We start from the raw sequence: 14,178 nt of genomic DNA, 5'->3' as shown, positions 1-14,178 counted from the left end.
TTTCCCAGGTTTTCTGTGTTTTAACAAACCCGCAGTTAGAGGTCAAAAAGGCAGGGCCATGGGGGGTCTCACTGTTTGGGTGCGCCAAACAGTAGGGGTCACTGTAAAAGAAATTTATATTGACTGTCCTGATATCCTCATAGTTAGCTTGAAACTCAATAGTGGGTTGGATATTTTGTTGTTTAATGTCTATGCCAGAGGAACACCGGGTGGCCGTGTATCATCTACCCTAACACTCTTAGATGAATTTCTTGGCTCTACACAACAAGGGGGCCATGTGGTGGTTATGGGAGATTTTAATACCTGCTTCGAACCCCTAAGCGGGGAGGATGGGATGTTAACTGAGGTCGAGGACATGACATGGGCATTCCACAGTTAGAGCTACCTCCGATTACTAAGTGGTCCCAAAGTGCCACTTTCATCAAAGGCCTATGTCTGAATTGGGGACTGCGTGCCCTAAACGGTCGCACGAGATCGGACAGACTGGGCAATCCAACATTCTTTAATGGAAGGCATAGTAGTTGCATCGATTATATTTTAGTCGATGCAACTATGTGGCCCCTAGTCTCGGATATGATAATCAGACCACGGACCGAAAGTGATCATGAACCTCTCCTAGCAGAACTGAAGGATTTCAGTTTTGCCGGGCCCTCTGTGCGTCACTCCAATGTCGTACAAGAGGCCTTGGTAATAACAAATGATATGAGGAGGGCTCGTTGGCCAAAGGTTGCCGTGGACGAGAATGCTCGTATTAAAATAAGATCTCTGGTTTCTGACTCCCTAAGAGTTCTTGAGAAATGTGACGACCCGAACCAAAATTCCCTCAAAATTTCTGACATTCATGCCAGCTTGTTTGTATCCCTAAAGACTTTATTCATTAAAGTAGTAGCCAAAAAGGGCTCAGGAAAGCCGAGGAAGCCTGCGAACTGGTTTGATGATGAGTGTGATAAATCCCATTCAAACCTGTTCAAAGCATTAAAATCTAGGAACCCAGCCCTAATCAAATCTTGCAGGAAGGCCTACAGTGTAGCCAAACGGCGGGCTAAAGCCGCCTGGGATGAAGAGCGCTGGGCTCTTCTTGTTGAGGCCTGCGGCTCTAGGAACCGCACGCAATTTTGGCATCTCCTTAAATGGGGTAAGTCCCTGGATGATCCTCCTAGCCCTGCTTCTGTCGATCAACAAAAATGGGTGTCCCATTTTGAGGAACAGTTCAGGTGTCTCAGGGAGGGGGAAGCTCCCATTGGCTGGCCGCCGTCCTTTGATACCCTCGTGTTTTCGGCCAAAGAGGTTGAATACGTCCTGAATACCATCCCCAGGGGCAAAGCACCCGGCCCGGATTGCATTCCAGCAGACATTTTTCAACAGGATCAAGACCTTTGGGTACCTTATCTTCTGCACTTGGCAAATACGTTGGCCAGGGGAGCAAAGGTGCCTGATTCTTGGGCTGGTGCCAAGATTTTGCCCATCTTCAAGAAGGGTGATCGGTCGGTTCCTTCCAACTACCGACCGATCAGCCTGATTGATGCTGTTCAAAAGATAGTGTCCCGCCTTGTCCTTTCCAGGGTCCAGGCTTGGATCGAAGAATTTAATATACTTACCCCTCTCCAAGCAGGGTTTAGACCCCATGTAAGTACCCTGGACCAGGCTTTCCGGTTTATGTTATTACACTGGAAGACGGTCACCCTGGGTAAGGGCAACTTATTTGCGGCATTCGTAGACCTTCGGTCTGCGTTTGACCTTGTTCCGAGGGCTGGGCTCTGGAACTGCCTTCTGGAAATAGGTATGCCTCCCTCTTTGGTCCGCATCATAGTTAACCTTCACGCAGAGACTTATGCCTTTGTAAGATGGGGCAAACCTGGAGAGGTGACTAAGAACTTCCCTGTGTCGAAAGGTGTCAGACAGGGATGTGTTTTGGCACCAACCCTGTTTTCCCTATACATAAACAGAGTCATCAAGTACTTTGAAGGCTGTCCCACAGATGCTCCAAGTCTGGCTGGCATGAAAATCCCTCTGCTCATGTTCGCTGACGACACTCTCCTGATCTCGAGAACCAGACAGGGATTACAGCTAGCACTGTCGAGGTTTGAGAGTTTCTGTAGCGAGCATGAGCTGGAGGTGAACGTTGCCAAGACCAAATTTATGGTTATGAGGGGGCACAAACAGGTCAAGGCTAGGGTTACAATGGGGAATACCCCCTTAGAGCAGACCAAGCACTTTACCTATTTGGGAGTTACTTTCAGTGACACTTTAAGCTGGACCCACCAGATCGAGCTCATGACCCTGAAACACCAACAGCTGGGCGGAGTCTTGATCAAGGAACATAAATGCTCATTTACGAAGCCAATGTCACCGCTGATGAAGATTTTGATATTTGATATTTATTTATTTTTATAAAGCGCATCTATCGCTCCAGAAGGAGCATCCTGGCGCTGACAATCAGAAGGGCCATAGCTAGGTGAGGTCAGGAATCATATGGCTGCGAGGACTGACGGGTCGGGTTGAAGGAAAATCCAGGTCTTCAGGAGTTTCCTAAAGAGGCTTTCTGAGGGGGCATGCCTAAGGTTAGAGGGAAGGCTGTTCCAAGCCTTGGCCGCCAGAAAGGAAAAGGTTTTTCCACCTTTGGTTTTGAGCTTAAACCTGGGTAAAATCACCAGATTGGCTTCTAATGACCTCAGGCAGCGCGAAGGAATGTATTGGGGGAAGCGCTTAGCAAGATAGGAGGGACCGGTGTTCTTAGTGGCCTTGAAGACAGTAACAAGGAGTTTAAAAAGGATCCTTTTATGGAGGGGCAGCCAATGGAGGGTGTTGAGGGCCGCAGAGGCTGAGGACCTTCTCGGAAGACCAAGAACGAGCCTGGCTGCCGCATGCTGGACGCTCTGTAGCTTCTTAAGAGTGGACTTTTTTATACCTGCCAGAATACCATTACAATAATCAAGCCTGGACAGGATCAGAGCCACGGCCACTGATTTCCTGGCGGAAATAGGGAGAAAGTCGAAGAACTTCTTTAGCTGTCTGATAAGGTTAAAACAGCACCCTGCTGTGATACGCGCATGTTCGTCGAAACTGAGGGACGAGTCAAATTGGACACCCAGATTGCGGGCCGATGAGACAGCACTGGGGGGTGCCTCGGAGTGTTGAGGCCACCAATCTTTTGGGGAGAAAAGGGTGTCTTTGCCTAAAGGTATGATTTCAGTTTTGGCGCTGTTGCACTTAAGGTGGTTATTGTTGAGCCATGTAAAGACTTGGGAAAGGCAGTTCTGGAAACTAAGAGCGGCATCAGGAAGTTTTTTGTCTATGGTGACGACAAGTTGGGTGTCGTCAGCGTAAGATGTTACAAGGATGCTGTGGGATTCGATCAGGGTAAGCAGGGGAGCCATGTAAATGTTAAAGAAAAGTGGGCTGAGAATGGACCCTTGGGGCACACCTGATGGAATGGTTCTTTCGCTAGAGAGGAAAGGGCCAAGTGAGACTGTTTGTGATCTGTTGGATAGAAATGAAGATATCCATTTCAGAGCGGTGTCCGACACACCAATTTCGCGCATTCTGTGGATGAGGATTGCATGTGAGATGGTATCAAATGCTGCGGTTAAGTCGAGCAGGATGAGTACTGCGTGTTTTCCCTCATCCTGCAGGAACTTAATGGTGTCGGACAACTCGATCAGAGCAGTTTCAGTAGAATGGCCGGGGCGGAAACCAGATTGCTGTGGGTGGAGGAGATGGTTGTTTTCTACAAAGGCCTTTAATTCTGCCTGTACTATTTGCTCAGTAATTTTACCAAGTGCTGGGAGTAGGGAGATTGGGCGCATATTGGAAAGGTCTGTCGGGGGTTTATTGTGTTTTTTCATTAACGGCTTTACGATAGCTTTCTTCCATTCAGCCGGGACAGTGCCTGTACTCAGGGATTGATTAATGATGGAATTAATAAGGGGGTTGACGGCCTCAATGAGAAGATGGAGAATAGCCGGTGGACAGGAGTCGGTGGGGGCTCCCGAACGGCAGGTCATGATGGCCTTCTGGGATTGAAGCAGGGATACGGGTGAAAAGTTACAAAGGGAGGGTGAGTCAGTGTTATGAGGTAAGGGGGGAGTGTCAGGAGGAGGGAAATCCTTGTGGATGTTATTAATTTTCTCAACGAAAAAATCAGCGATCTATGGTGGAAAGGTTTTATCAGCGGTGTTATATGGCGCAGAGCTATGGGGTGGTAGCAACTTGGAATCCCTGAAACACGCCCAAAACAAGTTCCTAAGGATGGTAACTGGTCTGCCACAGTCGACTCCTTTAATCCCCTTACTATTCGACCTAGGGTGCCACTCGGTGGTCGATTATGCCAAATACCGACCGCTATCATTCTGGCGACGCCTGTGGACAACGCCAGATCTACACCACTACGCTGAAGCTTGTCTGGAGGTAAAAAATCTTCCAGGAGCCCTAAAAATAGGATGGTTTAGAGATCTTAAGGCCACTCTTCTATCTATGGGCCTTACGGAGTTGTGGTCATCGCCCGAGACAGCCACATTTCCATCTAAAACAGAGCTTAAAAAATGTTATTGGGATTGGGTGATGCTCAATACTTTCTCAAAAACAAGCCCAAGTAGTCTTTCAGGTTTATTTATGGTGCACAAAGATCTACCCAGTTTAGAAAGATACTGGGATATCATCACCAAACCTCTGGACCGCAAACTCTTCTTTCAATTTAGATGTGGTTCTCTCCCTATAGGGGACTTTACCAATAAGTGGGGGAATGCTAGTTTGAGGTTTTGTGCAAACTGTCAGGGTTCTGGGGAAAGTCTGTCTCACCTTTTGTTTGTGTGCCCCTTATACTCTGCCCCCAGATCTAAGTGGCTCAAACCAGTTTGTAGTCAACTAGGCACTCGCTCGTCTGCTGAGGCCTTGAGATTGTTAAAAACTAATCTGGATCCGCTTATTGTTGTGGGGGTTGCCAAGTTTCTTGGTTGGGCTTGGGTGATCAGATGTAGGTTTATTAAACAAAATTAGTAGAGAATGCTTTTATCTTGTATATACTGTGGTAATATGGTATCCGTGACACCTTTTAAATTTTTGTATATTTCTGCATGAAGTCAATTCGATGTCGTTGATTTAATACTGATTTTATATATGTTATTGTGTGTTTTGTATTTATGTCTTTTATGATGAATTAATCGAATAAAGACTTCTTGAACTGAATATGTGCACAACACTTACCTTGTAAGTATCTTCCTATGAAAGAAAACATATATATAAGGCATTTTTATGTTTAGAGAAAATAGAAAATACACTTAGCTGTTTGAGGAGCAGCGAATAAAAGAGGAAGAGCCACAGTTGGCATGGAGCTATATGATTTTGCGACATTCTATGTTGGACTGTTTTACTTATTGTGTACTGAATATTCTTTAAAGTGCTGCATGTTAGGGCAGCAATAAAAGGTTATTGCATAATGGTAGCCTCCAATCTTGTAATGAAAGTGCTCCAGCAACTGGTAGTATTCGCTCTCCTGGTGTGAAGTTCTAGAGGGTGAGAGGTTCACACCGTCTATTGAACCAACTCGCTCTAAAGAGAAGAGGTAATCTGGGAGAAGTTCACTCTCCTCTTCCTCACCTACAACGGTTGCCAAAAGCATGGTGAATTTGGGCCTCCCAAACAATTGATAGATAGTTGTAGGGAATTGTCCAAGACTCAGTTCTGAATTTTACCATCAAGGTTCACTGTACCTTTCTATTTTCTTTCCAGGATTGTTATTAACGTATAATGCTAAATATATTCACAACCAGGGCCAAGTGAAGAAAAAACAGTATATAATACCCTGGTAGTTTCAATGGTTTGTAGACCCAGACATCAAAGTAAAATGAATCAACTGAGAAGCTTGCAGTGTTTGTTTTATTCTATATTCTTAGAGTTAAAGACCGAGTGTAGAATGTGGGCAGCAGGATAGGGAAAAAAGAAACCAAAGAAAATTATGAAAACAGATAAAGGTAACATGTTTTTTGTAGCTGGACCGTTATGAATGAGGAAGTGGAAGGCCAATCAAAAGTTATAGTATACTTACAAGAAGGTTTGAGGTTCAAAACTGACATGGTGTATGTTAATTGGAAAACATAATCCTTTTGAAGGAAGTAAAGTCAGCTCTGAAGGGCTCCATGAAGTAATGCATGGATCAAACATGTATGGAGATTAGGCCCGGATAAGCCATCCAAGAAGGGGAGCTGCTGTATAAGGCATATGTAAAAGTGTATCAATAAAGCACAGGTAAAATAATAAAGAAAATGAGAAAGAATAGTGATTAAGTGCATAGTGAATAAAGCACCCAGCCCATCCAAAACAAAATAGGAGTGCCAAGAGAATTAGCTTAAAGTTGACATCATAGTTGTAAAAGGAAAATGGTAAGTAAAATGTGATGAGTAGTGTAATGTGAAGTAAACAGCATAGCAGTTTTAAGCCAACAAAACACCCAGTGTGAGAAGAAACTGGAGATAATGCCCACTCATTTTAACAATAGTCTGAATGGAAACAATTGAATGTACAGCATTTTGAGAGGTACCGTTATAATGGCCATGAACTTAATAACAAACAATGAAGTATTTCATAAGCAACTGTCATTGTTAGCACCCAACAGCAGTATGCTAAGTAACAGAAGGTGCAGGCTATAAAAGTGGCATGTTGATGATTACGAGATCTCTTAAAGCTTGTAAAAAAACATGCAATCCAGAGTCTTTCTATTTAATGTGCAACCAGCCCATGCCAGTGACGAAGTAATTTACTAGAAGTGGCCACATGAAAGAGATAGAGGAATTTAAAGGTATTAAAAGGCTCAAGTATCGTTATGGCTATAGTAACTCGAGTCTAACCTGATACCACTAGCTGCTAAAATACTTGCTGTTGTAATATCTGCATTTTAAAGCCACTTGTTACACTTTACTTGTATCTGCTACCCAATTTTACCTTTTGTTGTTGTGGGAATTTTAATTACGGCGATTTTTTTTGTGTGAATGGTGCGGGAATCGAATCAGGTCCCCTTGAGCTCTGTGACCGCTAGCCGCCCTTTTTCCTCTTCGGCGGGGTCCAGTGGTTGGATGATGGCCCCTTCAAAATGGGCCGCTGCGGTTGAGCCTCACAGCTATAGTAACTCGAGCTAACCTGATAATACTTGCTGCTAAAATACTCGCTGTTGTAATATCTGCATTTTAAAGCCACTTGTTGCACTTTACTTTTATCTGCTGCCCAATTTTACCTTTTGCTGTTGTGGGAATTTTAATTACGGGGAATTGTTTTTGTGGAGGGAGGGGGAATCGAACCAGGTCCCCTTGAGCTCCGTGACCGCTAGCCGCCATTTTTCCTCTTCGGTGCGGTCTAGTGGTTGGATGATGGCCCCTTCAAAATGGGCCGCTGCGCTAGCACGCAGCCGACACGCGCAGCGGGCACGCCGCTGGCACGCCAAAGGCAAACCCGTCTGCCCCATCAGCGACCCGGAAAAGCCTGGGGCCGGTCATGCTGCCAGTTTTGCCGGGGAGGCACCAAAGGTATTTACCTATGATAGGGACCACTTGGTAGCACTTAATAAGGAGTCGGCGTGCAGACCCCATTCGGTTAATCTAGGGTATAATGGTCCTGAGAAGTGCATATACTGTAGTTGGTCAGTTCGACCTCAGTCAAAAGAGCACAAAGCTAAACGGGCTATGCCTGCCCCAGTTAGGGGAGAAGAGGTCACAGATATATTTTGGAAGGCCTCTCTATTGAATGTCTGGCCCCTGAAAAAACATGAATTCTTAAGCGATTCATCCAAGGGACTTGTTGTTTCTGACTGAAACCTGGTTAACGGAGGCCTCCAATCCCACTATTGCGAATGCGATTCCGCAGGGTTACCAGTTTTTGAGGAAGGACCGTCCCGAAGGGAGAGGCGGGGGCTTGCTATTATTTATAGGAGTTCTTTTACGTGTATTCCTTTAGTGGATTTGGAGATAGAGGGGGCAGAAAGTTTGGGCTTTTTTTAACATTTTCAGCTCAGCAATCCATGGCAAGAGTAGTAATTTAACGCCCCCCTGGTCCGGCAAAGGATTTCTTAGACTCGATTAGTCACTCCATTTCTCCCATTGCAGCCAAATATAGCCACTGTATGGTTTTGGGCGATTTTAATATACACATGGATAAATCTTTGGAGCATGACCCTATTAGACTTCATGAATCTTTGGATATCCTTAACTTGACCCCGTTTGTATGTGGTGTTACACATGATAAAGGCCATATACTGGATCAGGTTTTTTCTTCTAATCTGATTTATGTGGATACCCCCTTGGCCCTAACCTGGTCCGATCACCATTTGATCAATTTTAAAATTTGTTGAGTTGCCACAAGGCCTCAATCTTTAGATATAGCCAAGGTAAATCATTGTTCTAGATCATTTCATTTGATGTCACCTGAAGCCATTCAGTCGGCGTTGCAACAACGGCCGATTCTCTTAAGCAGTATCTTGGAACAGGATGTAAAGACGTTAAAGGACTGGCTTCAGCAACAAGCCACTGAATTGGCCCCCTCTTGTGTGAGACCTGCCAAATCTACTCGAATGTCAGCCCCTTGGTTTTCTGAGGCTCTTAGGGACAGTAAAAGAGCCTGTAAACATTATGAAATTGAGTGAGGGAGAAAATATAATTCTTCAGACAAACCGATTTACAAACAGGCATTGAATAATTATTATAAGAGTATACGTGAGGCAAAGAAGATTTTTCTGTCTACAAAAATAGACATGGCATCTAATAAGAGTAAAACACTTTTTAACGTTGTAAAAAGTTTCACCTCCCCTGCCTCTATAAGTCAACCGTTTGTCCCCACAAGCGACTGGACGAATCGAATGGCCCTCTTTTTCTATGAGAAAATTAAATTGATTCAGGATTCCTTTGAAATTCAACCACTGGATCGGGAGGGTTTTGAGGTCCCTCATTTAGATGCTTGTTCCAGCACCAGGGCTTCCATGTAGGAATTCCCTGAGATTACCTTAGAGCAATCTCTGATATTTATGAAAGCTCTGGAGTCGGGCTCGCCTACGGACCCTTGTCCAGCTAAGGTCCTATCTTCATTAGCAGATGTGATTAATCTCTGTGTGAATACCATTCTGAATACGGCTCCACAGGAGGGGCTAATGCCACACAGGTGGAAGCATGCAAACTATCTTCCTTTATTGAAGAAACCTACAGCTGATCCTGAGGTAGCATGTAATTATAGACCCATCTCGCTTCTGCCTTTTTTCTCGAAGGTTCTTGAAAAATTTGTCAATAAGGTCTTCACGAATTTTGTGGCGAACAATGACTTGCTGCATTCTAGCCAATCGGGTTTTCGAGCCAACTTTAGTACTGAGACGGCTTTACTGGAAGTTGCAGAAACTATCAAAGCCGCATTGGATAGAGGAGGCAGTGCCGTTCTGGTGCTGCTGGACCTCTCTGCAGCTTTCAACACTGTGCCCCATACCAGACTATTGGAAAGACTCAGTGATAGTAGTATTGGTGGCACGGTGTTGAGTTGGTTTTCATCTTTTTTGGCTAATCACTCTCAAACCATCTGGGCTCCCCCCTTCTCGGCGGTAGTTCCCCCTCTCAATGTGGGGGTGCCAAAGGGCTCTATTTTGAGCCCAACTCTTTTTAATTTGTACATGGCACCCCTGACCCTTCTCGCCGAGAGTCTGGGTGCTAAGATAGTGTCATACGCTGATGACACTCAGCTGTTGTTTACCTGTGAGAAGGGAGCTGAGTTTGACGGCAACTTAATTAACACTTGTCTTTCTAAAGTCTTCTCTTGCTTATGTTGCAATCATTTAAAAAACAACCCGAGAAGTCCGCGATTATTTTCTTTGGACCTCAGCCACCGGATATCTGGCAGGAATGGTGGCCCCAGGATATGTCCCCCCTGTGTCGGCTGTCTCTATAGTGAAAAATCTGGGAGTCAAGTTGGATTCCACCCTTTCTATGAAGGCTCAAGTACACTAAGTGACCAGGGTATGATTTGGGCTGTTGAAAATGTTGCAAAATTTTCTCCCATTGCTTTCCATCCCATACAGGAAGACAGTGGTTCAGGTGCTGATAATGTCCAGATTGGACTATGTTAATTCCTTGTACCTCGGCCTGCCTGAATATCTTTTGAGCCGACTACAAGTGATTTAGAATTCAGCAGCCAGGGCCATTTTCCTGTTGGGCCCCAGAATGCAGTCCTCCCAGCTGCTGTCTACCCTTCATTGGCTTCCAGTCCGGAAGAGAATTCAGTTTAAAGCTTTGGTCTTGGTTTTTAAAGCTTTTCATAAGATTGGGGCTCCTTATCTCAGGGAAAGATTTCAGCCTTTCCTTCCTCAGCCCTCCCTGAGATCCTCATCTCAACTTTTGATCGGTACTCCCAGGGTGTTTCGGGCCCGCATAGGGGGTAGATCCTTTCAAGTAGCTGCCTCTCGGTTGTGGAACAGTCTTCCTTTCGCGATCAGACAGAGTCCTGACCTTCTTACATTTAGGAAAGGGCTTAAAACTTGGATCTTTCAGCTGTGAGTTGTTAGCAGTCTTTGGTTGTGTTTGTGTTACTGATATTTGGATGTTTTTTTAGCGCAGGGACACTCCAGGGATTAGCCGCGCGCTCTTTAAATATGTGTTAACATAATAAAACAAGTAGTGGGAGGACATAAAATGCAATATAAATGATGGGGAAATGGAACACTTACCCGTATAGTCAAACTTGCACCATTGTCAGGATATAGCTCGGCATGGTAGGGAACAGGGACTGTCTAAAACAAACTGACACAAAAGAAAGATTAAAGACAATAGGTCATAGATTGGAGACTAGACGGTAAGGCAAACTAGGTGCAATTTTTGTTGAAATCCATAATGAAATGAAGGGCAGGATTGGGGGTTAAAACTAACGGAGGGTTCATGGGGCATCGATTGGGTGCCAGACCATGAACTGATAACGATCCATATTGGTAGAAGGCCATAAGGAGAAAAGGCCCTGGATTGCACTTAAAATTTAGCTTGCAGCACCTTCAAAGCGTTCCTCGGGGTCTGGAGATCCACCAAATAGGTGACCTCCGCTTCTGCTCTTTGACCTCCTAGGACCCAGTCCACCAGTCTTGTAAGGCCTGGCCCACACTGGCTTTATTATCCACACTTTTTGACCAAGTTGAAACTGTACCAAAGTGACCTTCTGCTCACACCAGAGTTGCATGACTTCCTGGCTGACTTCCAGGTTCTCAGTGGCTTTTTTCTAAAAGCGCTTCATCTGAGTCCTGAGAGCCAACATGTAGCTGACAACATCTTGGGAAAGTTTTTTGGGAGCTTGCTTCCACCGCTCTTTCACAAGTCTAAGAGGTCCCCAGACATGGTGGCCATGCTAAATTTCAAAGGGACTAAACCTTAGTCCCATCTGATGTACTTTCCTGTAAGCTAACAACAGCCATGACAAGAGGACGTCCCAATTACCTCCTCAAGGGCTCTGACAGGCCCACGATTATGCCTTTGATGGCTTTGTTGAACATTTCAATAAGTCCATTGGTCTGGGGGCAGTAGGGTATAGAGAACTTGCATTTTACCCAACCCTCATCTCACATTGGCTTCATGTATGCTGACATGAAGTTGGTGCCCAGGTAGGCACAATCTCCTGGGGAATTCCACCTGGATAAATATCCCCATCAGTGTCCTAGCCAATGTGGGTATAGTCACTGTCCTCAGAATTATGGCATCCAGGTACCGGGTGGAGTGGCCCACCAAGACCAGGATGACCTATTGCCCTGGTCTGTTATGGGGTAAACAGACCCCACAATATTGCTACCCACCCTTTCATAGGGGGTGTACGCAACAGGGAGAGGTATTAGGGAAACCTTCTGCTTTACACTTGACTTCCCACTGGCTTGGCTTGCAGTGAGTGCAGAACCAGCAGAATGCATCTGAGGTCATTGTCATCATGGGCCAATAAAAGTGGGTGACCGCCCTTGCAAAGGTGTTGGCCTTCCCCTTATGCCCTGCCATGGGTACATTATGAGCCAGTCCCAGTCAGAAAGCTCCGCAGCACTGGGGGACCACCAACACATTGGTTGCCCCTGGCTCAGGGACCATAGGCTTGTTTTATAGGACATCATTCACCCAGTAGATGAGGTGATCACCAGAGATGGCTCAATTTGCTTGCTCAGCAGCCTGTCACCATAGGCCCTTAAGAATTTTGCATTCCCTTTGCACCTGGCAGATTTCTGCCTGGGGGGGGATCATCCTCAGGATATGGTTCCTCCCACACCGTGGTGACATTTGGGTTGGTTTAGTATGCATCCTGGCCCTCCACCTTTTGGCAGGAACCTGGGCCATTGTTCTAGACTGGACTAGGTATTTTGGACTTCCCTCACAGGCTACCGTGGACTGTGTGGCCAGGTGGCCAGGGGCACCAACTCAAGCAACCCTTCACCTCCAAATGGGACTGGATCTCCACATCTTTCCAGATGATGTGATCTAAGTCGTTCACTAGCAGAGAGTCCACAGCATGGCCTGACTCACCGCTATCTTTAATGAACCTGAGAAACCCATCCATTCAAAGGGAACCAGAGCCACTCGATTGTCTGCAGTCGCAACTAGGTGGACTAAATTAGGAATTACCTGCTCTGAGGGCACCAGATGACACCTAACAGTACTGGCTCCTGTGTCTCTCAGAGCTTACTCCCTCTACCCATTGATGGTGAAATACTGTCTGTACTTTTTAATATTTTCAGGAATATGAGCCTTTGACACCATCTTTCTGTCACCCAGGGACAATAGGGTAACCTCTGCACTCCCCTGGCACTAACTGGGGGTATCCTTCTCCCAAGCACTACAGTTGCAATCCTTAGGGTCTGCCTATGAGTGGCGGGTTGCTTCCTCTGCTCACATATGTGATCCCCCTTAAAGTGTCCATATTCGTAGGACTTATGGCACTTTGTTTCAGGATGGAACTAAACTCCTTCCCCTCAGAACTCCACTGGGGGCCTTGAGAGGATGTCTTTAATTTTTTCCTGTTTTCCACCTTCTTCACATGGGTGCTCCCTTCTTCTGTGTCATTGGATCTCCCTGGGGTACCTTTTTTGTGGACTGGTGCTGAGTCAGAGGGGCGCTTCCCTATAAAACGTACTTGGTACAGTGAGTTTGGAATCAATGAGGTGTTGGGACAGGTCTGCAAAACAATTGTTGAACATGTGCACTTTGTGAAAACAACTTTTCAGCCCTTTATATTTACTCAAATCACTGCCCTTCACCCAATCATCAAGTGCCTTCTTGGTGTAATCCTTAAATCCACCCGGGACTGGTTTGACAACTTCCGGCTGTCCTTGAACTTCAACCCCTAATTCTTGGGGGTGTAACCATTTTTCCTAACAGAGGCTTCCTTCATCAAGTCACCCCTACCTAGGGCAAACAAATAATCCCTCCCCTTAGTGGGCATGTGACTCCAGAGATTGTCTCTCCAGTCCCTCTCTCTCAGGCACTCCTTGCATCTCCAGGGCTACCTCACAATCTTCAAACCTCTTATAAATGTCATGCTACCACCCCATCCGCCTACTCTGAAAGACCTTCAACTGGATTCCCCTCAAACACAAGAAAACCATCACCCACGACCTCATCAGCAGCAAACTGGACTACGGCACTGCACTCTATGCTGGGATCAACAAGAGCCTCACCACAAACTCCAGAACGTCGAGAATCCCACCACCAGACTAGTCCTAACCTACTGTGCAACTGGCACATCAGCCAACACCTACGGTCACTACACTGGCTCCCCGTTGAGAAGAGAATCACCTTCAAGCTTCTCACCTATGCCCACAAAGCCCTCCACAACACCGGACCCACCTACAAGAACCACCACCTTTCGTTCCATGCACCCCAAAGATCCCTCTGCTCAGCCCAGTTCTCTCTTACGAAGGTATTATGCATCAAGAAAACCAGAACAGGAGGACGCTCCTTCTCCCTCCTCGCGGCCAAGGCTTGGAACACCATCCCTTTCTACCTCCAACAGACACTAACCCTCTCCAAGTTCTTGAAGGACCACAAGACCTGGCTCTTTGATGAATCACCGTGAACATCGAGGAGCTGCACCTCCCTCCCACCCCAGCCCCTTGAGACCCTTTTGCTTAAGTAGCTGCACTTCACAAGCCCACTGATTGATTGATTTATTGATCCACAAAGCTAGGCACCAGGACTTTGGGTG

Source organism: Lissotriton vulgaris, chromosome 7 (genome assembly GCF_964263255.1).
Source record: "Lissotriton vulgaris chromosome 7, aLisVul1.2, whole genome shotgun sequence".
Classification (NCBI taxonomy): Eukaryota; Metazoa; Chordata; class Amphibia; order Caudata; family Salamandridae; genus Lissotriton; species Lissotriton vulgaris.
Note: the sequence above shows the minus strand (reverse complement) of the source record.